Here is a 23,087-nt window from a genome sequence, read left to right on the forward strand (position 1 = left end):
GTGTCTGTGTGGACACTGTGTCTGTGTGGACAGTGTGGACAGTGTGTCTGTGTGGACACTGTGTCTGTGTGGACAGTGTGGACAGTGTGTCTGTGTGGACAGTGTATCTGTGTTGACAGTGTATCTGTGTGGACAGTGTGGACAGTGTGTCTGTGTGGACACTGTGTCTGTGTGGACAGTGTGTCTGTGTGGACACTGTGTCTGTGTGGACAGTGTGTCTGTGTTGACAGTGTGTCTGTGGACAGTGTGTCTGTGTGGACAGTGTGTCTGTGGACAGTGTGTCTGTGTGGACAGTGTGTCTGTGGACAGTGTGTCTGTGTGGACAGTGTGTCTGTGGACAGTGTGTCTGTGTGGACTCTGTCTCTCTCCCCTCTGTCTCTCTCCCCTTTGTATCTCTCCCCACTCCTCCACCCTCTCTCCACTCTGTCTCTCTCCCCACTCCTCCACCCTCTCTCCCCTTTGTCTCTGTCCCTTCTGTCTCTCCCCTCTGTCTCTGTCCCTTCTGTCTCTCTCCCCTCTGTATCTCTCCCGCTCCTCCACCACTCTCCCCTCTGTCCTTCTCCCCACTCCTCCACCACTCTCCCTCTGTCTCTCTCCCCACTCCTCCACCACTCTCCCTCTGTCTCTCTCCCCACTCCTCCACCACTCCCCCTGTCTCTCTCCCTCTGTCTCTCCCCCTCTGTCTCTCTCCCTCTGTCTCTCTCCCCTCTGTCTCTCTCCCTCTGTCTCTCTCCCTCTGTCTCTGTCCCTTCTGTCTCTCTCCCTCTGTCTCTCTCCCTCTGTCTCTCTCCCTCTGTCTCTCTCCCCTGTCTCTCTCCCCTCTGTCTCTCTCCCTCTGTCTCTCTCCCCTCTGTCTCTGTCCCTTCTGTCTCTCCCCTCTGTCTCTCCCCTCTGTCTCTCCCCTCTGTCTCTGTCCCTGTCTCTGTCTCTCTCCCTCTGTCTCTGTCTGTCTCTGTCCCTTCTGTCTCTCTCCCTCTGTCTCTGTCCCTTCTGTCTCTCTCCCTCTGTCTCTCTCCCCTCTGTCTCTCTCCCCTCTGTCTCTGTCCTCTCTGTCTCTGTCCCTTCTGTCTCTGTCCTTCTGTCTCTCTCCCCCTCTGTCTCTCTCCCCTCTGTCTCTGTCCCTTCTGTCTCTCTCCCTTCTCCCCTCTGTCTCTCCCCCTCTGTCTCTGTCTCTGTCTCTCCCTCTGTCTCTCTCCTTCTGTCTCTCCCCTCTGTCCTCTCTTCTGTCTCTGTCCCTTCTGTCTCTCTCCTCCCTCTGTCTCTGTCCTCTGTTCTGTCCCTTCTGTCTCTCTCCTCTGTCTCTGTCCCTTCTGTCTCTCTCCCCTCTCTCTCTGTCTCCCCTCTGTCTCTGTCCCTTCTGTCTCTCTCCCTCTCCTCCCACACATGGATATCTTAACTGTCCTCTTTCTCTCTATCACTTTCCCCAGCCTCAACGTTCTCCTCTCCTCCCTCCTCTCCCCTTACCTCCCTCCACTCTCCCTCTCTCCTCCCTCCTCTCCCCTTACCTTCCTCACTCTCCCTCTCTCCTCCCTCCTCTCCCCTTACCTTCCTCACTCTCCCTCTCTCCTCCCTCCTCTCCCCTTACCTCCCCTCACCCTCCCTCTCTCCTCCCTCCTCTCCCTTACCTTCCTCACTCTCCTCTCTCCTCCCTCCTCTCCCCTTACCTCCCTCACTCTCCCTCTCTCCTCCCTTCTCTCCCCTTACCTCTCCCACCCTCCCTCTGTCCTCCCTACTCCCCCCTGTATTCCCGAACCATCCCACTCCCGGTTGCCAAAGCCAAGTTTCCATGGCAACATTTATAAATATCAGAGTAGAACTTTAGTCTATTTATCTGAGGATGGGCCAGATGTGTGTATCTGTGTAGACAGTGTGGACAGTGTGTCTGTGTGGACAGTGTAGACAGTGTATCTGTGTTGACAGTGTTGACAGTCTGTCTGTGTTGACAGTGTATCTGTGTTGACAGTGTGGACAGTGTATCTGTGTGGACAGTCTGGACAGTGTGTCTGTGTGGACAGTGTATCTGTGTTGACAGTGTGGACACTGTGTCTGTGTGGACAGTGTGTCTGTGTGGACAGTGTATCTGTGTTGACAGTGTGGACTGTGTATCTGTGTGGACAGTGTGTCTGTGTGGACAGTGTGGACAGTGTATCTGTGTTGACAGTGTATCTGTGTTGTCAGTGTGGACAGTGTATCTGTGTTGACAGTGTATATGTGTTGACAGTGTGGACAGTGTATCTGTGTTGACAGTGTATCTGTGTTGACAGTGTGGACAGTGTGGACAGTGTGTCTGTGTGGACACTGTGTCTGTGTGGACAGTGTGGACAGTGTGTCTGTGTGGACAGTGTATCTGTGTTGACAGTGTGTCTGTGTGGACAGTGTGGACAGTGTATCTGTGTTGACAGTGTGGACACTGTGTCTGTGTGGACAGTGTGTCTGTGTGGACAGTGTATCTGTGTTGACAGTGTGGACAGTGTATCTGTGTGGACAGTGTGTCTGTGTGGACAGTGTGTCTGTGTGGACACTGTGTCTGTGTGGACAGTGTGTCTATGTGGACAGTGTGTCTGTGTTGACAGTGTATCTGTGTTGACAGTGTGGACAGTGTGGACAGTGTGTCTGTGTGGACACTGTGTCTGTGTGGACAGTGTGGACAGTGTGTCTGTGTGGACACTGTGTCTGTGTGGACAGTGTGGACAGTGTGTCTGTGTGGACAGTGTATCTGTGTTGACAGTGTATCTGTGTGGACAGTGTGGACAGTGTGTCTGTGTGGACACTGTGTCTGTGTGGACAGTGTGTCTGTGTGGACAGTGTGTCTGTGGACAGTGTGTCTGTGTGGACAGTGTGTCTGTGGACAGTGTGTCTGTGTGGACAGTGTGTCTGTGGACAGTGTGTCTGTGTGGACAGTGTGTCTGTGGACAGTGTGTCTGTGTGGACAGTGTGTCTGTGGACAGTGTGTCTGTGTGGACAGTGTGTCTGTGGACACTGTGTCTGTGTGGACAGTGTGGACAGTGTGTCTGTGTGGACACTGTGTCTGTGTGGACAGTGTGGACAGTGTGTCTGTGTGGACAGTGTGTCTGTGTGGACACTGTGTCTGTGTGGACAGTGTGTCTGTGTGGACAGTGTGTCTGTGGACAGTGTGTCTGTGTGGACAGTGTGTCTGTGGACAGTGTGTCTGTGTGGACAGTGTGTCTGTGGACAGTGTGTCTGTGTGGACAGTGTGTCTGTGGACAGTGTGTCTGTGTGGACAGTGTGTCTGTGGACAGTGTGTCTGTGTGGACAGTGTGTCTGTGGACACTGTGTCTGTGTGGACAGTGTGGACAGTGTGTCTGTGTGGACACTGTGTCTGTGTGGACAGTGTGGACAGTGTGTCTGTGTGGACAGTGTATCTGTGTTGACAGTGTATCTGTGTGGACAGTGTGGACAGTGTGTCTGTGTGGACACTGTGTCTGTGTGGACAGTGTGTCTGTGTGGACAGTGTGTCTGTGGACAGTGTGTCTGTGTGGACAGTGTGTCTGTGGACAGTGTGTCTGTGTGGACAGTGTGTCTGTGGACAGTGTGTCTGTGTGGACAGTGTGTCTGTGGACAGTGTGTCTGTGTGGACTCTGTCTCTCTCCCTCTGTCTCTCTCCCCTCTGTCTCTCTCCCTTTGTCTCTCTCCCCACTCCTCTACCCCTCTCTCCACTCTGTCTCTCTCCCCACTCCTCCACCCTCTCTCCCCTTTGTCTCTGTCCCTTCTGTCTCTCTGTGGACTCTGTCTCTGTCCCTTCTGTCTCTCTCCCCTCTGTCTCTCTCCCCGCTCCTCCACCACTCTCCCCTCTGTCCTTCTCCCCCTCCTCCACCACTCTCCCTCTGTCTCTCTCCCCACTCCTCCACCACTCTCCCTCTGTCTCTCTCCCCACTCCTCCACCACTCTCCCCCTGTCTCTCTCCCCTCTGTCTCTGTCCCTTATGTCTCTCTCCCCTCTGTCTCTCTCCCCTCTGTCTCTCTCCCCTCTGTCTCTCTCCCCTCTGTCTCTGTCCCTTCTGTCTCTCTCCCCTCTGTCTCTCTCCCCTCTGTCTCTCTCCCCTCTGTCTCTGTCCCTTCTGTCTCTCTCCCCTCTGTCTCTCTCCCCTCTGTCTCTCTCCCCTCTGTCTCTCTCCCTCTGTCTCTGTCCCTTCTGTCTCTGTCCCTTCTGTCTCTCTCCTCTGTCTCTGTCCCTTCTGTCTCTCTCCCTCTGTCTCTGTCCCTTCTGTCTCTCTCCCCTCTGTCTCTGTCCCCTCTGTCTCTGTCCCTTCTGTCTCTCTCCCTCTCCTCCCACACATGGATATCTTAACTGTCCTCTTTCTCTCTATCACTTTCCCCAGCCTCAACGTTCTCCTCTCCTCCCTCCTCTCCCTTACCTTCTTCACTCTCCCTCTCTCCTCCCTCCTCTCCCCTTACCTTCCTCACTCTCCCTCTCTCCTCCCTCCTCTCCCCTTACCTTCCTCACTCTCCCTCTCTCCTCCCTCCTCTCCCCTTACCTTCCTCACTCTCCCTCTCTCCTCCCTCCTCTCCCCTTACCTTCCTCACTCTCCCTCTCTCCTCCCTCCTCTCCCCTTACCTCCCTCACTCTCCCTCTCTCCTCCCTTCTCTCCCCTTACCTCTCCCACCCTCCCTCTGTCCTCCCTACTCCCCCCTGTATTCCCGAACCATCCCACTCCCGGTTGCCAAAGCCAAGTTTCCATGGCAACATTTATAAATATCAGAGTAGAACTTTAGTCTATTTATCTGAGGATGTCTGTGTGGACAGTGTATCTGTGTTGACAGTGTGTCTGTGTTGACAGTGTATCTGTGTTGACAGTGTATCTGTGTGGACAGTGTATCTGTGTGGACAGTGTATCTGTGTGGACAGTGTGTCTGTGGACAGTGTGTCTGTGTTGACAGTGTATCTGTGTTGACAGTGTATCTGTGTGGACAGTGTGTCTGTGTTGACAGTGTATCTGTGTTGACAGTGTATCTGTGTGGACAGTGTATCTGTGTGGACAGTGTATCTGTGTTGACAGTGTGGACAGTGTGTCTGTGTGGACAGTGTAGACAGTGTATCTGTGTGGACAGTGTGGACAGTGTGTCTGTGTGGACAGTGTATCTGTGTTGACAGTGTGGACAGTGTATCTGTGTGGACAGTGTAGACAGTGTATCTGTGTGGACAGTGTTGACAGTATGTCTGTGTGGATAGTGTTGACAGTGTGGACAGTGTGTCTGTGTGGACAGTGTGGACAGTGTATCTGTGTGGACAGTGTGTATGTGTGGACAGTGTGTCTGTGTGGACAGTGTGGACAGTATGTCTGTGTGGACAGTGTATCTGTGTTGACAGTGTGGACAGTGTGGACAGTGTGGACAGTGTATCTGTGTGGACAGTGTGTCTGTGTGGACAGTGTATCTGTGTGGACAGTGTGTCTGTGGACAGTGTGTCTGTGGACAGTGTGTCTGTGGACAGTGTATCTGTGTGGACAGTGTATCTGTGTGGACAGTGTGTTTGTGTGGACAGTGTAGACAGTGTATCTGTGTTGACAGTGTAGACAGTGTGTCTGTGTAGACAGTGTGTCTGTGTGGACAGTGTATCTGTGTTGACAGCGTAGACAGTGTGTCTGTGTAGACAGTGTGTCTGTGTGGACAGTGTGTCTGTGTGGACAGTGTGTTTGTGTGGACAGTGTGTCTGTGGACAGTGTATCTGTGTGGACACTGTGTCTGTGTGGACAGTGTGTCTGTGTGGACAGTGTGTCTGTGTGGACAGTGTAGACAGTGTGTCTGTGTAGACAGTGTGTCTGTGTGGACAGTGTGTTTGTGTGGACAGTGTGTTTGTGTGGACAGTGTGTCTGTGGACAGTGTATCTGTGTGGACAGTGTATCTGTGTGGACAGTGTGTCTGTGTGGACAGTGTGTCTGTGTGGACAGTGTATCTGTGTTGACAGTGTATCTGTGTTGACAGTGTGTTTGTGTGGACAGTGTATCTGTGTTGACAGTGTGTTTGTGTGGACAGTGTATCTGTGTGGACAGTGTGTTTGTGTGGACAGTGTATCTGTGTGGACAGTGTGTCTGTGTGGACAGTGTGTCTGTGTGGACAGTGTATCTGTGTTGACAGTGTATCTGTGTTGTCAGTGTGGACAGTGTATCTGTGTTGACAGTGTATATGTGTTGACAGTGTGGACAGTGTATCTGTGTTGACAGTGTATATGTGTTGACAGTGTGGACAGTGTGGACAGTGTGTCTGTGTGGACACTGTGTCTGTGTGGACAGTGTGGACAGTGTGTCTGTGTGGACAGTGTATCTGTGTTGACAGTGTGGACACTGTGTTGACAGTGTGGACACTGTGTCTGTGTGGACAGTGTGTCTGTGTGGACAGTGTGGACAGTGTATCTGTGTTGACAGTGTGGACACTGTGTCTGTGTGGACAGTGTGTCTGTGTGGACAGTGTGGACAGTGTGTCTGTGTGGACACTGTGTCTGTGTGGACAGTGTGTCTAGGTGGACAGTGTAGACAGTGTATCTGTGTTGACAGTGTAGACAGTGTGTCTGTGTAGACAGTGTGTCTGTGTGGACAGTGTATCTGTGTTGACAGCGTAGACAGTGTATCTGTGTTGACAGTGTGGACAGTGTGGACAGTGTGTCTGTGTGGACACTGTGTCTGTGTGGACAGTGTGGACAGTGTGTCTGTGTGGACACTGTGTCTGTGTGGACAGTGTGGACAGTGTGTCTGTGTGGACAGTGTATCTGTGTTGACAGTGTATCTGTGTGGACAGTGTGGACAGTGTGTCTGTGTGGACACTGTGTCTGTGTGGACAGTGTGTCTGTGTGGACAGTGTGTCTGTGGACAGTGTGTCTGTGTGGACAGTGTGTCTGTGGACAGTGTGTCTGTGTGGACAGTGTGTCTGTGGACAGTGTGTCTGTGTGGACAGTGTGTCTGTGGACAGTGTGTCTGTGTGGACTCTGTCTCTCTCCCCTCTGTCTCTCTCCCCTTTGTCTCTCTCCCCACTCCTCCACCCTCTCTCCACTCTGTCTCTCTCCCCACTCCTCCACCCTCTCTCCCCTTTGTCTCTGTCCCTTCTGTCTCTCTCCCCTCTGTCTCTGTCCCTTCTGTCTCTCTCCCCTCTGTCTCTCTCCCCGCTCCTCCACCACTCTCCCCTCTGTCCTTCTCCCCACTCCTCCACCACTCTCCCCTCTGTCTCTCTCCCCACTCCTCCACCACTCTCCCCTCTGTCTCTCTCCCCACTCCTCCACCACTCTCTCCCCCTGTCTCTCCCCCTCTGTCTCTCTCCCCTCTGTCTCTCTCTCCCTCTGTCTCTCTCCCTCTGTCTCTCTCCCTCTGTCTCTCTCTCTGTCCCTCTGTCTCTGTCCCTTCTGTCTCTCTCCCCTCTGTCTCTGTCCCTTCTGTCTCTCTCCCCTCTGTCTCTCCCCTCTGTCTCTCTCTCCCTTCTGTCTCTCTCCCTCTGTCTCTGTCCCTCTGTCTCTCTCCCCTCTGTCTCTCTCCCTCTGTCTCTGTCCCTTCTGTCTCTCTCCCCTCTGTCTCTCTCCCCTCTGTCTCTCTCCCCTCTGTCTCTCCCCTCTGTCTCTCTCCCTTCTGTCTCTCTCCCCTCTGTCTCTGTCTCTCTCCCCTCCCTCTGTCTCTCTCCCTCTGTCTGTCTCTGTCTCTCTCCCCTCTGTCTCTCTCCCTCTGTCTCTCCCCCTCTGTCTCTCTCCCCTCTGTCTCTCTCCCCTCTGTCTCTCTCCCTCTGTCCCTCTGTCTCTCTCCTCTGTCTCTGTCCCTCTGTCTCTCCCCTCTGTCTCTGTCTGTCTCTCTCCCTCTGTCTCTCTCCCTCTGTCTCTGTCCCCTGTCTCTGTCTGTCTCTCTCCCTCTGTCTCTGTCCCTTCTGTCTCTCTCCCCTCTGTCTCTGTCCCTTCTGTCTCTCTCCCTCTGTCTCTGTCCCTTCTGTGTTGACAGTCTGTTTCTGTGGACAGTCTGTCTCTGTCCCTTCTGTTTCTCCTGGACAGTGATATCTGTTAACTGTCCCTCTTCTCTGTGTGGACAGTGTGTCTCCTGTGGACAGTGTCCCCCTTCTGTTGACAGTGTCTCTGTGTGGACAGTGTGTCTCACTGTCCCTCTCTGTCCCTCTGTGTTGACAGTTCCTCACTCTGTCTGTCTCTCCCTCTCTCCTGTCCCCCACCCTCCCCAGTGTCTCTCCTGTCCTCTCCCTTACCTGTCCTCACTCTCCCTCTCTCCTCCCTCCTCTCCTCCTCTCTCTCCTCCTCTCTCTCTCTGGACAGTGTACAGTCCTCACCTCCTCTCCCTCTTACCTCCTGTCCTAGACTCCTGTACCTTCCTCTCTCTCCCTCTCTCCTCCCTCCCTCTCTGTACTCTCCCTCTCTCCTCCTCTGTCTCCTGTTACCTCTCCCACCCTCCCCTCTGTCCTCCCTACTCCCCCAGTGTGAACCATCCACTCCTGTGTTGCCAAAGCCAAGTTTCCATGGCAACATTTATAAATATCAGAGTAGAACTTTGTCTATTTATCTGAGGATGTCTGTGTGGACAGTGTGTCTGTGTTGACAGTGTATCTGTGTTGACAGTGTATCTGTGTGGACAGTGTATCTGTGTTGACAGTGTATCTGTGTTGACAGTGTATCTGTGTGGACAGTGTATCTGTGTTGACAGTGTGGACAGTGTGTCTGTGTGGACAGTCTGTGTGGACAGTGTATCTGTGTGGACAGTGTGACAGTGTGTCTGTGTGGACAGTGTATCTGTGTTGACAGTGTGTCTGTGTGGACAGTGTATCTGTGTGGACAGTGTAGACAGTGTATCTGTGTGGTCAGTGTTGACAGTATGTCTGTGTGGATATACTACAATGTGGACAGTGTGTCTGTGGACAGTGTTTGACAGTGTGTCTCCAGAGTGTGTCCAGACAGTGTGTACATGTGAGGACAGTGTATCTGTGTCTGTGTGGACATTCCAGTATGTCTGTGTGGACAGTGTATCTGTGTTCTGCTGTGGACAGTGTGGACAGTGTGGACAGTGTATCTGTGTGGACAGTGTGTCTGTGTGGACAGTGTGGACTCCAGTGTATCTGTGTGGACAGTGTGTCTGTGTGGACAGTGTATCAGGACACTCTGTGGACAGTGTGTCTGTGACACAGTGTGTCTGTGTGGACAGTCTGTCTGTGTGGCAGTGGTCTGTGTGGACAGTGTGTTTGTGTGGACAGGCCAGACAGTGTATCTGTGTTGACAGTGTAGACAGTGTGTCTGTGTCAAGACAGTGTGTCTGTGTGGACAGTGTATCTGTGTTGACCTCTAGACAGTGTGTCTGTGTAGACAGTGTGTCTGTGTGGACAGTGTGTCTGTGTGGACAGTGAGGCAGGCAGACTGGTCAGGACCCAGTGTGTCTGTGGACAGTGTGTTGTGGTCAAGGTCAACAGTGTGTGTCAGACAGGTGTCTGTGGTGGACAGTGGCAGACAGACTGGTCTGGCAGGCAGGTGTGTCTGTGGACAGTGTGTTTGTGTGGACAGGTGTACAGAGTGGGACAGGTCTGTGGAGGCAGGCAGACTGGTCAGGACAGGTACAGAGTGGGACAGTGTGTCTGTGTGGACAGACTGGTCAGGCAGGACAGGTCTGTATGCAGTGAGGGTCAAGGACAACTCTTTTCATGACAGTGTATCTGTGTTGACAGTGTGTTTGAGTGGACAGTGATCTGTGTGGACAGTGTGTTTGTGTGGACAGTGTATCTGTGTGGACAGTGTGTCTGTGTGGACAGTGTGTCTGTGTGGACAGTGTATCTGTGTTGACAGTGTATCTGTGTGGACAGTGTGTCTGTGTGGACAGTGTATCTGTGTTGACAGTGTATCTGGCAGTATCAAACATACATTTGACAGTGTGTCTGTGTGGACAGTGTATCTGTGTTGACAGTGTGGACAGTGTGTCTGTGTGGACAGTGTATCTGTGTTGACAGTGTAGACAGTGTATCTGTGTTGACAGTGTAGACAGTGTGTCTGTGTGGACAGTGTAGACAGTGTGTCTGTGTAGACAGTGTGTCTGTGTGGACAGTGTAGACAGTGTGTCTGTCTAGACAGTGTGTCTGTGTGGACAGTGTGTCTGTGTGGACAGTGTGTCTGTGTGGACAGTGTAGACAGTGTGTCTGTCCTAGACAGTGTGTCTGTGTGGACAGTGTGTTTGTGTGGACAGTGTGTTTTGTGTGGACAGTGTGGACAGTGTGTCTGTGTAGACAGTGTGTCTGTGTAGACAGTGTAGACAGTGTGTCTGTGTAGACAGTGTGTCTGTGTGGACAGTGTGTCTGTGTGGACAGTGTGTCTGTGTGGACAGTGTAGACAGTGTGTCTGTGTAGACAGTGTGTCTGTGTGGACAGTGTGTTTGTGTGGACAGTGTGTTTGTGTGGACAGTGTGGACAGTGTGTCTGTGTGGACAGTGTGTCTGTGTGGACAGTGTATCTGTGTTGACAGTGTGGTACGTTGTTACTATTTCAGGGTCAAATATTGGCGTGTCCCTCTATACTACAATGTGTAGTACTTACAGCTGTGTGTGTTTGTCTGTGTGTCTCCAGAGTGTGTATCCAGAGGGCGGTACATGAGGATGTTTGTCAGTGTGTGTGCTGTCATGACATTCCTCTCTGGCCTGGTGATGATCGCTGTACTGGTGTTGCTGCTGCAGAGACGATCCCTGCCAGGGTGGCGCCACTGACCCACAATACAACCCCACTGGCAAGGTAACATACTCCAATACTTTAAATACACGCAGGAATACTCATGATACTGTAATACTTTATATACACACTGATACCATGGCACAAGGCGAGACACTGGTTGGAGTTTAAGATGTTTATTAATCCAAAAGGAGAAGGCCAGAGAGTGGTCGTGGACAGGCCAAAGGTCAAAACCAGTTCAGAGTCCAGGAGGTACAGAGTGACAGACAGGCTGACGTGGTCAAGGCAGGCAGACAGGCGGCAGGTACAGAGTGGCAGACAGGCTCGAGGTCAAGGCAGGCAGACTGGCATTTGTGTGGCAGGCAGGTACAGAGTGGCAGACAGGCTCGTGGTCAAGGCAGGCAGGTACAGAGTGGCAGACAGGCTCGTGGTCAAGGCAGGCAGACTGGTCAGGCAGGCAGGTACAGAGTGGCAGACAGGCTCGTGGTCAAGGCAGGCAGGTACAGAGTGGCAGACAGGCTCGTGGTCAAGGCAGGCAGACTGGTCAGGCAGGCAGGTCCAGTATGCAGCTTGAGGGTTTAGAGGCCACAACATTTTCATGAATGTGTAAAGAGATACAGGATTGAAAACTTGAGTGTGTCCATTGATCCTAGTTCCTGGAAGTTCTGTGCAGACTCAGGACAACTGAACTTTGGAGAAATACGCAGGTTCAAAGAGGAGTCCGTAATTTGCTTTCTAATGAGCTTGATCTTTTCATCGAAGAAGTTCATGAATTCATCACTCCTGAAGTGAAGTGTTAAATTTAGCTTTGCTACAGTATCAAACATACATTTGGATTATTCTTATTCTCCTCAATTAGGTTGGAAAAATAGGTTGATTCAGCAGCAGGGAGGTCTCTTCGATATTGCACAGTGCTGTCTTTGGAATCTAGTCGGAAGACTTCCAGTTTATTGTATCAGGAACATTTCCGTTCCAATTTTCTGGAAGCTTGCTTCAGGGCTGGGTATTTTCTGTATACCAGGGAGCTAGTTTCTTATGACAAATGTTTTTGTTTTTAGGGGTGCGACTGCATCTAGGTATTATACATACAGGTTACATTTAGTTCCTCAGTTAGGTGGTTAACTGATTTTTGTACACTCCGACGTCCTTGGGTAGGTGAAGGGAGTCTGGAAAGGCATCTAGGAATCTTTGGTTGATCCAGAGAATTTATAGCAGGGCTTTTGATGATCCTTGGTTGGGGTCTGAGCAGATTATTTGTTACTATTGCAAACGTAATAAAATGGTGGTCCGACAGTCCAGGACTATGAGGAAAAACATTAAGATTTCTTAAAATTCAAACTAGATCCAGATCCATTGACCGTGGCAATGAGTAGGTCCAGAGACATGTTATACAAAACCCACTGAGTCGATGATGGCTCAGGAAAGCTCTTTGAGTGGGTCTGTGGACTTTTCCATGTGAATATTAAAGTTACCAAAAATGTGAATAATATCTGCCATGACACAAGGTCCAACAGGAATTCAGAGAACTCAGTGAGGAACGCTGTTAGACCCAGGAGGCCTGTAAACAGTAGCTTTAAAAATGTATTGAGTAGGCTGCATAGTTTACAGGACTAGAAGTGCAAAAGACGAAAACAGTCTTTTTTGTAAATTGACATTTGCTGTCATAAATGTTAGCAACACCTCTGCCTTTAGCATACAGGGGATGCGCTTTAGGGAATATGGTCACTAGTGTAGCCAGGAGGTGAGGCCTCATTTAACACAGTAAATTCATCAGGCTTGAGCCATGTTTCAGTCAGTCCAATCACATCAACATTATGATCAGTGATTAGTTCATTGACTAGGAACTGCCTTAGAAGTGAGGGACCTAACATTAAGTAGAACCTATTTTGAGATGTGAGATATCACAATCTCTTTCAATAATGACAGGAATGGAGGAGGTCTTTATCCTAGTGAGTCTGCTACAGGAACACCGCCATGTTTAGTTTTGACCAACCTAGGTCGAGGCACAGACACGGTCTCAATGGTGATAGCTGAGCTGACTACACTCACTGTGCTAGTGGCAGACTCTACTAAGCTGGCAGGCTGGCTAACTACGCCGATAAATGACCACATCCATCTGGACATTTGTGTGACAGGATCTTGTCAAATAATATTTGAGTACCCCTGCTTTAGATACATACAGGAACATATGTGTTATGGCTTTACACCCCCTGCTTTAGATACATACAGGAACATATGTGTTATGGATTTACACCCCTGCTTTAGATACATACAGGAACATATGTGTTATGGCTTTACACCCCCTGCTTTAGATACATACAGGAACATATGTGTTATGGCTTTACACCCCCTGCTTTAGATACATACAGGAACATATGTGTTATGGCTTTACACCCCCTGCTTTAGATACATACAGGAACATATGTGTTATGGCTTTACACCCCCTACTTTAGATACATACAGGAACATATGTGTTATGGATTTACACCCCCTGCTTTAGATAGATACAGGAACATATGTGTTATGGCTTTACACCCCCTGCTTTAGATACATACAGGAACATATGTGTTATGGTTTTACACCCCCTGCTTTAGATACATACAGGAACATATGTGTTATGGCTTTACACCCCCTGCTTTAGATACATACAGGAACATATGTGTTAAGGCTTTACACCCCCTGCTTTAGATACATACAGGAACATATGTGTTAAGGCTTTACACCCCCTGCTTTAGATACATACAGGAACATATGTGTTATGGCTTTACACCCCCTGCTTTAGATACATACAGGAACATATGTGTTAAGGCTTTACACCCCCTGCTATAAATACATACAGGAACATATGTGTTATGGCTGTACACCCCCTGCTATAGATACATACAGGAACATATGTGTTATGGCTTTACACTCCCTGCTTTAGATACATACAGGAACATATGTGTTATGGCTTTACACCCCCTGCTTTAGATACATACAGGAACATATGTGTTATGGTTTTACACCCCCTGCTTTAGATAGATACAGGAACATATGTGTTATGGCTTTACACCCCCTGCTTTAGATACATACAGGAACATATGTGTTATGGCTTTACACCCCCTGCTTTAGATACATACAGGAACATATGTGTTATGGCTTTACACTAAACTGCTTGGAGTAACCCTGAATTGTAAACGGTCATGGTCAAAACATATTGATACAACAGTAGCTAAGATGGAGAGAAGTCTGTCCATAATAAAGCACAGCTCTGCCTTACATCAACAAGGCAGCACTAGAGGCCCTAGTTTTCTCGCACCTGGACTACTGTCCAGTGCTGTGGTCAGGTGCCAAAAAGAGTGACTTGGGATTACAACTGGCTCAGAACAGAGCAGCACGGCTGGCCCTTAAATGTACTCTGAGAGCTAACATTGATAATATGCATGTCAATCTCTCATGGCTCAAAGTAGAGAAGAGATTGACTTCATCACTTCTTGTATTTGTGAGAAGTATTGACAAGTTGAACGCACCCGAAAGTTGTCTGTTTAAACTACTGGCACACAGCTCAGACACCCGCACATACCCCACAAGACAACACCTGTTTAGACTACACGCACTTCCACTCACAAGTACACAGAATATTGTTTATGGCTTTACACCCCCTATTATACATTATACAAGAACATGTGTAGATATATACTGGGCATAATGTATATGATGTACTATTTTATGGCTTTTTGCTTTTATGTATAATGTACATTTGCCTTAATGTGTTTGGACCCCAGGAATGATACAGGAACATATGCTGCCTTGACAGGAACTAATGGGGATCCTGCTTTAAACCCCAGGAAGAGTAGCTGCTGCCTTGGCAGGAACTAATGTGGACCCCATAAAAAAAGGAACATAGCTGTTGCCTTGGCAGGAACTAATGGACCCCAGGAAGAGTAGCTGCTGCCTTGGCAGGAACTAATGGACCCCAGGAAGAGTAGCTGCTGCCTTGGCAGGAACTAATGGACCCCAGGAAGAGTACAGCTGCTGCCTTGGCATCAACTAATGGACCCCAGGAAGAGTAGCTGCTGCCTTGGCAGGAACTAATGGGGATCCATAATAAACCCCAGGAAGAGAGCTGACTGCCTTGGCAGGAACTAATGGGGATCCATAATAAACCCCAGGAAGAGTAGCTGCTGCCTTGGCAGGAACTAATGGGGATCCATAATAAACCCCAGGAAGAGTAGCTGAGCTGCCTTGGCAGGAACTAATGAGGATCCATGCTTTAATAAACCCCAGGAAGAGTAGCTGCTGCCTTGACAGGAACTAATGGGGATCTGTTAATAAACCCCAGGAAGAGTAGCTGCTGCCTTGACAGGAATGTTACCATGGGGATCCATAATAAACCCCAGGAAGAGTAGCTTCTGCCTTACAGGGAACTACCATGGGGATCCATAATAAACCCCAGGAAGAGTAGCTGCTGCCTTGACAGGAACTAATGGGGATCCATAATAAACCCCAGGAAGATAGCTATATGCCTTGGCAGGAACTAATGGGGATATAACTATCTTAAACCCCAGGAATGATGTAGCTGCTGCCTTCTTTTAGGAACTAATGGGGATGCCTTAATAAACCCCAGGAAGAGTAGCTGCTGCCTTGACAGGAACTAATGGGGATCCATAATAAACCCCAGGAAGAGTAGCTGATGCCTTGGCAGGAACTAATGGGGATCCATAATAAAACCCCAGGAAGAGTAGCTGATGCCTTGACAGGAACTAATGGGGATCCATAATAAACCCCAGGAAGAGTAGCTGATGCCTTGGCAGGAACTAATGGGGATCCATAATAAACCCCAGGAAGAGTAGCTGCTGCCTTGGCAGGAACTAATGGGGATCCATAACAAACCCCAGGAAGAGTAGCTGCTGTCTTGACAGGAACTAATGGGGATCCATAATAAACCCCAGAAAGAGTAGCTGCTGCCTTGGCAGGAACTAATGGGGATCCATAATAAACCCCAGGAAGAGTAGCTGCTGCCTTGGCAGGAATTAATGTCAGGGATGCATAATAAACCCCAGAAAGAGTAGCTGCTGCCTTGACAGGAACTAATGGGGATCCATAATAATACAAATAGAACATAGAAGTGTGTGTGTTTTGACTACCTGGTATGTTGTATCATTAGGACCATAATCCCAACCACCAAGAGAAGACCACATCCTACTGGAGGAACTGCCCCTGGACCTGACCAGCCAATGGAGATCAAAACATATATCACCATTCCAAAGATGCCTATGGTGAACCCTGGCAGTGAAGTTGTCTGGGGTTGAAGTTCAGAGGTTGAAGTGCTGACCGGTACAGAGAAGCAGCAGGTCTAATGACTGCTTATAGAATACTGACTCTGAAATATGAAATCCTTTAACAGTTAAATGTACAGTGAAGCTAACTTTTTTGAGTCCACTTCAATCACCGGTTACAGTTAGGTTAGGGAAGGATAGTTAAATCTGGACAGGGCAACAAATAAGAGTCTTTTTTTTTCCTGTGGCTCTATGGACTGGCAGCCATTGAACCCCAGGTACATCGATCATTGATGTATTTATCAATGCTAAGTATGCCCCATCAATGAACAAGACAGGGTTACAATTTACTGGATCCTCTCATCACTGCTCAACCTAGGTGGATCCGCTAGCCTGCCACCAGTGGTAGTGGTGGAATGACACACAGCCGAATGTATGGACAGATGGATGAGTGAATGAACCCCTCTCACACACTTTATTTTGTGTGTGTGAGTTTGTGTGCCTGACATAACTGGAGTTTTTAGAACCCCAGGAAAGTAGCTGCTGCCTTGGACAGGTAGCCTCCAATGGTTGTCACTGTAAGAATGCATCTAGTTTTAATATTTGAAGCAAGCAATTCTTTATTAAATAGGCATTAGATTTGAGATGCTAGCATCATAAACCCCAGGAAGAATGAATTGGCTCCTGAACTCTTAGGGAGGAGCTGATTAACCCCTGAAATGGGGTGACTGCTGATTGGCTCCTGAACCACTGGGAAGGCTCCTGATTGGCTCCCAGTGGGAAGGTTCATTATTGGCTGAACGTTCCATTTCTATCTGCATGAATTCCAGAACTAATGAAGGATAATTAATAATTTTTTTTTACGTTTTCTGTTTTCTCTTCATCTGATGTTTACAGCATAAATGCTGATCATTTATTTAGTCAAGAACTTTATTATTATTTATTATGATTTATTGCCAATTGTTTTTTTTTTGTGTTGTATGTTTGTATGGCTATAATATTACAGGACTGTAGCTCTGTTAAATGAATCTGCAATAATAACAATCATCTCTCCAACTGGAAGACACATTACGTCAAACACTTTCAAAGACTGGTAGCCATCGTCTCACGTCACTAATGGGGATCCAACTAAACCCCAGTCTGCAAGCGTAGTTCATGGCAGGCATCTGTGGGGAAGACAGTGAAGGGTACCTGGAGAAGGTCTTTGTTGCCGTTCATAACCCTCATTCATAAGCAGCATTTTGTCCCACAACGTATGTCATGTCGATAATTTCTGCGTGAGTGACATCACCGTCTTTGTCCAGTAAAATGGAACCCAGGAAGATAGCTCCTGAAAGTTCAAACAGGAATCTAAATGGAGCCTATTTGAACTCAGCCTGCTAACTGGGCATTGTGTTTGTATATTAACGGCACTTTTCTGTATATTTTCTGTAAAGTCATGTGATTAAGAGTTCCTGTAACATGATTAAACGTGTCAGGAACTGAATGGGGATCCATTCTGAGTCTTTATAACCTCAGGTGTGTTATTTGGCTCATTAGGAAGTATCCAGTGATTGAGTTCATTAGTGAAACCCCACAAACATTATGAACACTTGCTCTTTCCATGACATAGACTGACCAGGTGAAAGCTATGTTCCCTTATTGATGTCAGCTGTTAAATCCACTTCAATCAGTGTAGATAAAGGGGAGGAGTCAGGTTAAAGAAGGATTTTTAAGCCTTGAGACAATTGAGACATGATTGTGTATGTGTGCCTTTCAGAGGGTGAATGGGCAAGACTAAATATTTAAGTGCCTTTTTAACAGGGTATGGTATTAAGTGCCTGGCGCACAGGTTTGAGTGTGTCAAGAACTGCAATGCTGCTGGGTTTTTCCACACTCAACAGTTTCCTGTGGTCCCCCACCCAAAGGACATCCAGCCAGCTTGACACAACAGTGGGGAACCATTGGAGTCAACATGGGCCAGTATCCCTGTGGAACACATTCGACACCTTGTGGAGTCCATGCCCTGATGAATTGAGGCTGTTCTGAGGGCAACTCGATATTAGGAAAGTGTTCCTAATGTTTTGTACCCTCAGTGCTGGGGTCCACAAACCCCAAAGATGTACTGTAATATTTTACAAGATAAAGTTGATGCACAGCAATGAAACAGGAAAACGTTTGGTCTTTTCTATTCCTATATAGTTTGTGTGTTTTTTTCCTCTAAAAATCAACCTCCACACAGACAGACACAACCAGCTACGCCTGCACACGCACACTCACACAGACACACACAACCAGCTACGCCTGCACACGCACACTCACACAGACAGACACAACCAGCTACGCCTGCACACGCACACTCACACAGACAGACACAACCAGCTACGCCTGCACACGCACACTCACACAGACACACACAACCAGCTACGCCTGCACACGCACACTCACACAGACACACACAACCAGCTACGCCTGCACACGCACACTCACACAGACAGACACACCAGCTACGCCTGCACACGCACACTCACACAGACACACACAACCAGCTACGCCTGCACACGCACACTCACACAGACAGACACAACCAGCTACGCCTGCACACGCACACTCACACAGACAGACACAACCAGCTACGCCTGCACACGCACACTCACACAGACACACAACCAGCTACGCCTGCACACGCACACTCACACAGACAGACACAACCAGCTACGCCTGCACACGCACACTCACACAGACAGACACAACCAGCTACGCCTGCACACGCACACTCACAGACAGACACAACCAGTTTTAACGCCTGCACACGCACACTCACACAGACACACACAACCAGCTACGCCTGCACACGCACACTCACACAGACAGACACAACCAGCTACGCCTGCACACGCACACTCACACAGACAGACACAACCAGCTACGCCTGCACACGCACACTCACACAGACAGACACAACCCAGCTACACACCTGCACTACGCCTGCACGCACACTCACACAGACAGACACAACCAGCTACGCCTGCACACGCACACTCACACAGACAGACACAACCAGCTACGCCTGCACACTGCACACTCACACAGACAGACACAACCAGCTACGCCTGCACACGCACACTCACACAGACACACACAACCAGCTACGCCTGCACACGCACACTCACACAGACAGACACAACCAGCTACGCCTGCACACGCACACTCACACAGACAGACACAACCAGCTACGCCTGCACATGCACACTCACACAGACAGACACAACCCAGCTACCAACTGCTGCTACGCTGACACTCACACAGACAGACACAACCAGCTACGCCTGCACACGCACACTCACACAGACAGACACAACCAGCTACGCCTGCACACGCACACTCACACAGACAGACACAACCAGCTACGCCTGCACACGCACACTCACACAGACAGACACAACCAGCTACGCCTGCACACGCACACTCACACAGACAGACACAACCAGCTACGCCTGCACACGCACACTCACACAGACAGACACAACCAGCTACGCCTGCACACGCACACTCACACAGACAGACACAACCAGCTACTGGAAGCCTGCACACGCACACTCACACAGACAGACACAACCAGCTACGCCTGCACACGCACACTCACACAGACAGACACAACCAGCTACGCCTGCACACGCACACTCACACAGACAGACACAACCAGCTACGCCTGCACACGCACACTCACACAGACAGACACAACCAGCTACGCCTGCACACGCATGTCACACAGACAGACACAACCAGCTACGCCTGCACACGCACACTCACACAGACAGACACAACCAGCTACGCCTGCACACGCACACTCACACAGACAGACACAACTCAGCTACGCCTGCACACGCACACTCACACAGACAGTAACCAGCTACGCCTGCACACGCACACTCACACAGACAGACACAACAGCTACGCCTGCACATGCACACTCACACAGACAGACACAACCAGCTACGCCTGCACACGCACACTCACACAGACAGACACAACCAGCTACGCCTGCACACGCACACTCACACAGACAGACACAACCAGCTACGCCTGCACACGCACACTCACACAGACAGACACAACCAGCTACGCCTGCACACGCACACTCACACAGACACACACAACCAGCTACGCCTGCACACGCACACTCACACAGACACACACAACCAGCTACGCCTGCAGACACACTCACACAGACAGACACAACCAGCTACGCCTGCACACGCACACTCACACAGACAGACACAACCAGCACGCCTGCACAGTGCACACTCACACAGACAGACAGAACCAGCTACGCCTGCACACGCACACTCACACAGACAGACACAACCAGCTACGCCTGCATCCAGCACACTCACACAGACAGACACAACCAGCTACGCCTGCACACGCACACTCACACCTTGACAGACACATGCCCAGCTACGCCTGCACACGCACACTCACACAGACAGACACAACCAGCTACGCCTGCACACGCACACTCACACAGACAGACACAACCAGCTACGCCTGCACACGCACACTCACACAGACAGACACAACCAGCTACGCCTGCACACGCACACTCACACAGACAGACACAACCAGCTTTCCTCAAACGCACCTCACACAGACAGACACAACCAGCTACGCCTGCACACGCACACTCACACAGACAGACACAACCAGCCACGCCTCTGGCCTGCTGTCGTTGCCTAGCAACCCCCTCAGAGGGGCTGTACAGAGGAGGTTGGGCTTGCGAGGTAATTACAGAGTACACACCAGCCAACATGTTTCTAGGGCACCGCAGGTGTGTGTGTGTAGAGGGGACAATTTGAAAATAGAAGTCTCCGTGACGATCATCACAAGCTTAGACTAGACTTCACTACTACCACATTCACAACAAAATGAGATTTTATTTCATTAGATTTTATTAGGATCCCTATTAGCCGACCCCAATGGTGACAGTTAGACTTACTGGGGGCCGACACGTAACAAAAAAGACATTACAGACAAAATAATGTACAATATACATACATTTAATAACATTAACATGTAGTGTGTGTGTTTGCATCTATCAGTTACACATACTTGTCAGTACATACACACAACAGGTGACATGAAGAGAGATAGGGAAGGGAGGAAAGAGAGATAGGGAAGGGAGGGGAGAGAAGAGAGATAGGGAAGGGAAAGAAGAGAGATAGGGAAGGGAGGGGAAGAAGAGAGATAGGGAAGGGAGAGAAGAGATAGGGAAGGGAAAGAAGAGAGATAGGGAAGGGAGGAGAGAGAAGAGATATAGGGAAGGGAGGAAAGAGAGATAGGGAAGGGAGGGAAGGGAGAGAGATAGGGAAGGGAGAGAAGAGATAGGGAAGGGAAAGAAGAGAGATAGGGAAGGGAGGGGAGAGAAGAGAGATAGGGAAGGGAGAGAAGAGATAGGGAAGGGAGGAGAGAGAAGAGAGATAGAGAAGGGAGAGAGATAGGGAAGGGAGGAGAGAGATAGGGAAGGGAGGAGAGAGAAGAGATATAGGGAAGGGAGAGAGATAGGGAAGGGAGGAAAGAGAGATAGGGAAGGGAGGGGAGAGAAGAGAGATAGGGAATGGATGGTAGAGAAGAGATAGGGAAGGGAGGGTAGAGAAGAGAGATAGGGAAGGGAGGTAAGAGAGATAGGGAAGGGAGGGAAGAGAGATAGGGAAGGGAGAGAAGAGAGATAGGGAAGGGAGGGGAGAGAGATAGGGAAGGGAGGGGAGAGAGAGGGAAGAGAGGGGAGAGAGATAGGGAAGGGAGGGAAGAGAGATAGGGAATGGAGGGAAGAGAGATAGGGAAGGGAGAGAAGAGAGATAGGGAAGGGAGGTAAGAGAGATAGGGAAGGGAGGGAAGAGAGATAGGGAAGGAGAGAAGAGAGATAGGGAAGGGAGGGAAGAGAGATAGGGAATGGAGGGAAGAGAGATAGGGAAGGGAGAGAAGAGAGATAGGGAAGGGAGGGGAGAGAGAGGAAGAGAGGGGAGAGATATATAGGGAAGAGAGATAGGGAAGGGAGGGAGAGAGATAGGGAAGGGAGGGAGAGAGATATAGGGAAGAGAGATAGTGAAGGAGAGATAGGGAAGGGAGGGGAGAGAGATAGGGAAGGGAGGGAGAGAGATAGGGAAGGGAGAGAGATAGGGAAGGGGGGAGAGAGATAGAGGGAAGAGAGATAGGGAAGGAGGGGAGAGAGATAGGGAAGGGAGGAGAGAGATAGGGAAGGGAGGGAGAGAGATAGGGAAGGGTGGGAAGAGAGATAGGGAAGGGAGGGGAGAGAGATAGGGAAGGGAGAGATATAGGGAAGAGAGGGGAGAGAGATAGGGAAGGGAGGGGAGAGAGATAGGGGAGGAGAGAGATATAGGGAAGGGAGGGGAGAGAGATAGGGAAGGGAGGGGAGCGAGATAGGGAAGGGAGAGAGATATGGAAGGGAGGGGAGAGAGATATAGGGAAGAGAGGGGAGAGAGATAGGGAAGGGAGGGGAGAGAGATAGGGAAGGGAGAGAGATAGGGAAGGGAGGGGAGAGAGATAGGGAAGGGTGGGAAGAGAGATATAGGGAAGAGAGAGAGCCAAAGTCCCTTTTTATTTTCAAGTGGTATCAGAGCAACTTCATAGCAAGAGGTCAGTGTCACTACATGTCCCAACAGACCACCCACGCACCCACGCACACAGAGTTAGGAGTGAGAGACAGGTTGAGACTGATTTTAATCACTTTATTTTCAATGTTATGCAAGCAAAGTCATTTTTGTTTTCTTTTCACTACTTTAAATCCCAGTCACATAACATGTTTTGTACAAAGTTGATTTAAAAATGTCAATACAATATCACTAGAATATCAACAGTGAAGAACCTGCAGCCTTGGAGGCCAGCATCGAGATCCAACAACAGCTTAGAAAAACATTATACAAATGAGATGTCACTAGAAAATATTAAAGAAAACTGGTTGTCACACAAAATATTACCAAAAACATCCATGTCTGTTTGGTATATAAACCCATTTCATTAATATTATTTTTTTTACTTTAAATCTTTTTTTTTTTAAACATATTATGGCGCGAGAAAGTAGTAGAAATGACGGGGAGTAGTTGGACGTAGAAAAAAACAAGTTTAAAATAAATAAAAAGAAGAGAAAACAGCACTGAAACACAGCATGCTACACATACCTCTGATCAATACGTAG

At 49.4% G+C, this 23,087-nt stretch overlaps 1 pseudogene; it reads left to right on the plus strand.

Annotated features, from left to right (window-relative positions):
- LOC135572389 (integrin beta-8-like) overlaps window positions 1-15,925 on the plus strand; it is an 83,242-nt pseudogene extending 67,317 nt beyond the window's left edge.
- Window positions 15,926-23,087: the final 7,162 nt, after the last annotated feature.

The sequence above is a fragment of the Oncorhynchus nerka genome, linkage group LG7, assembly GCF_034236695.1.
Source record: "Oncorhynchus nerka isolate Pitt River linkage group LG7, Oner_Uvic_2.0, whole genome shotgun sequence".
Lineage (NCBI taxonomy): Eukaryota > Metazoa > Chordata > Actinopteri > Salmoniformes > Salmonidae > Oncorhynchus > Oncorhynchus nerka.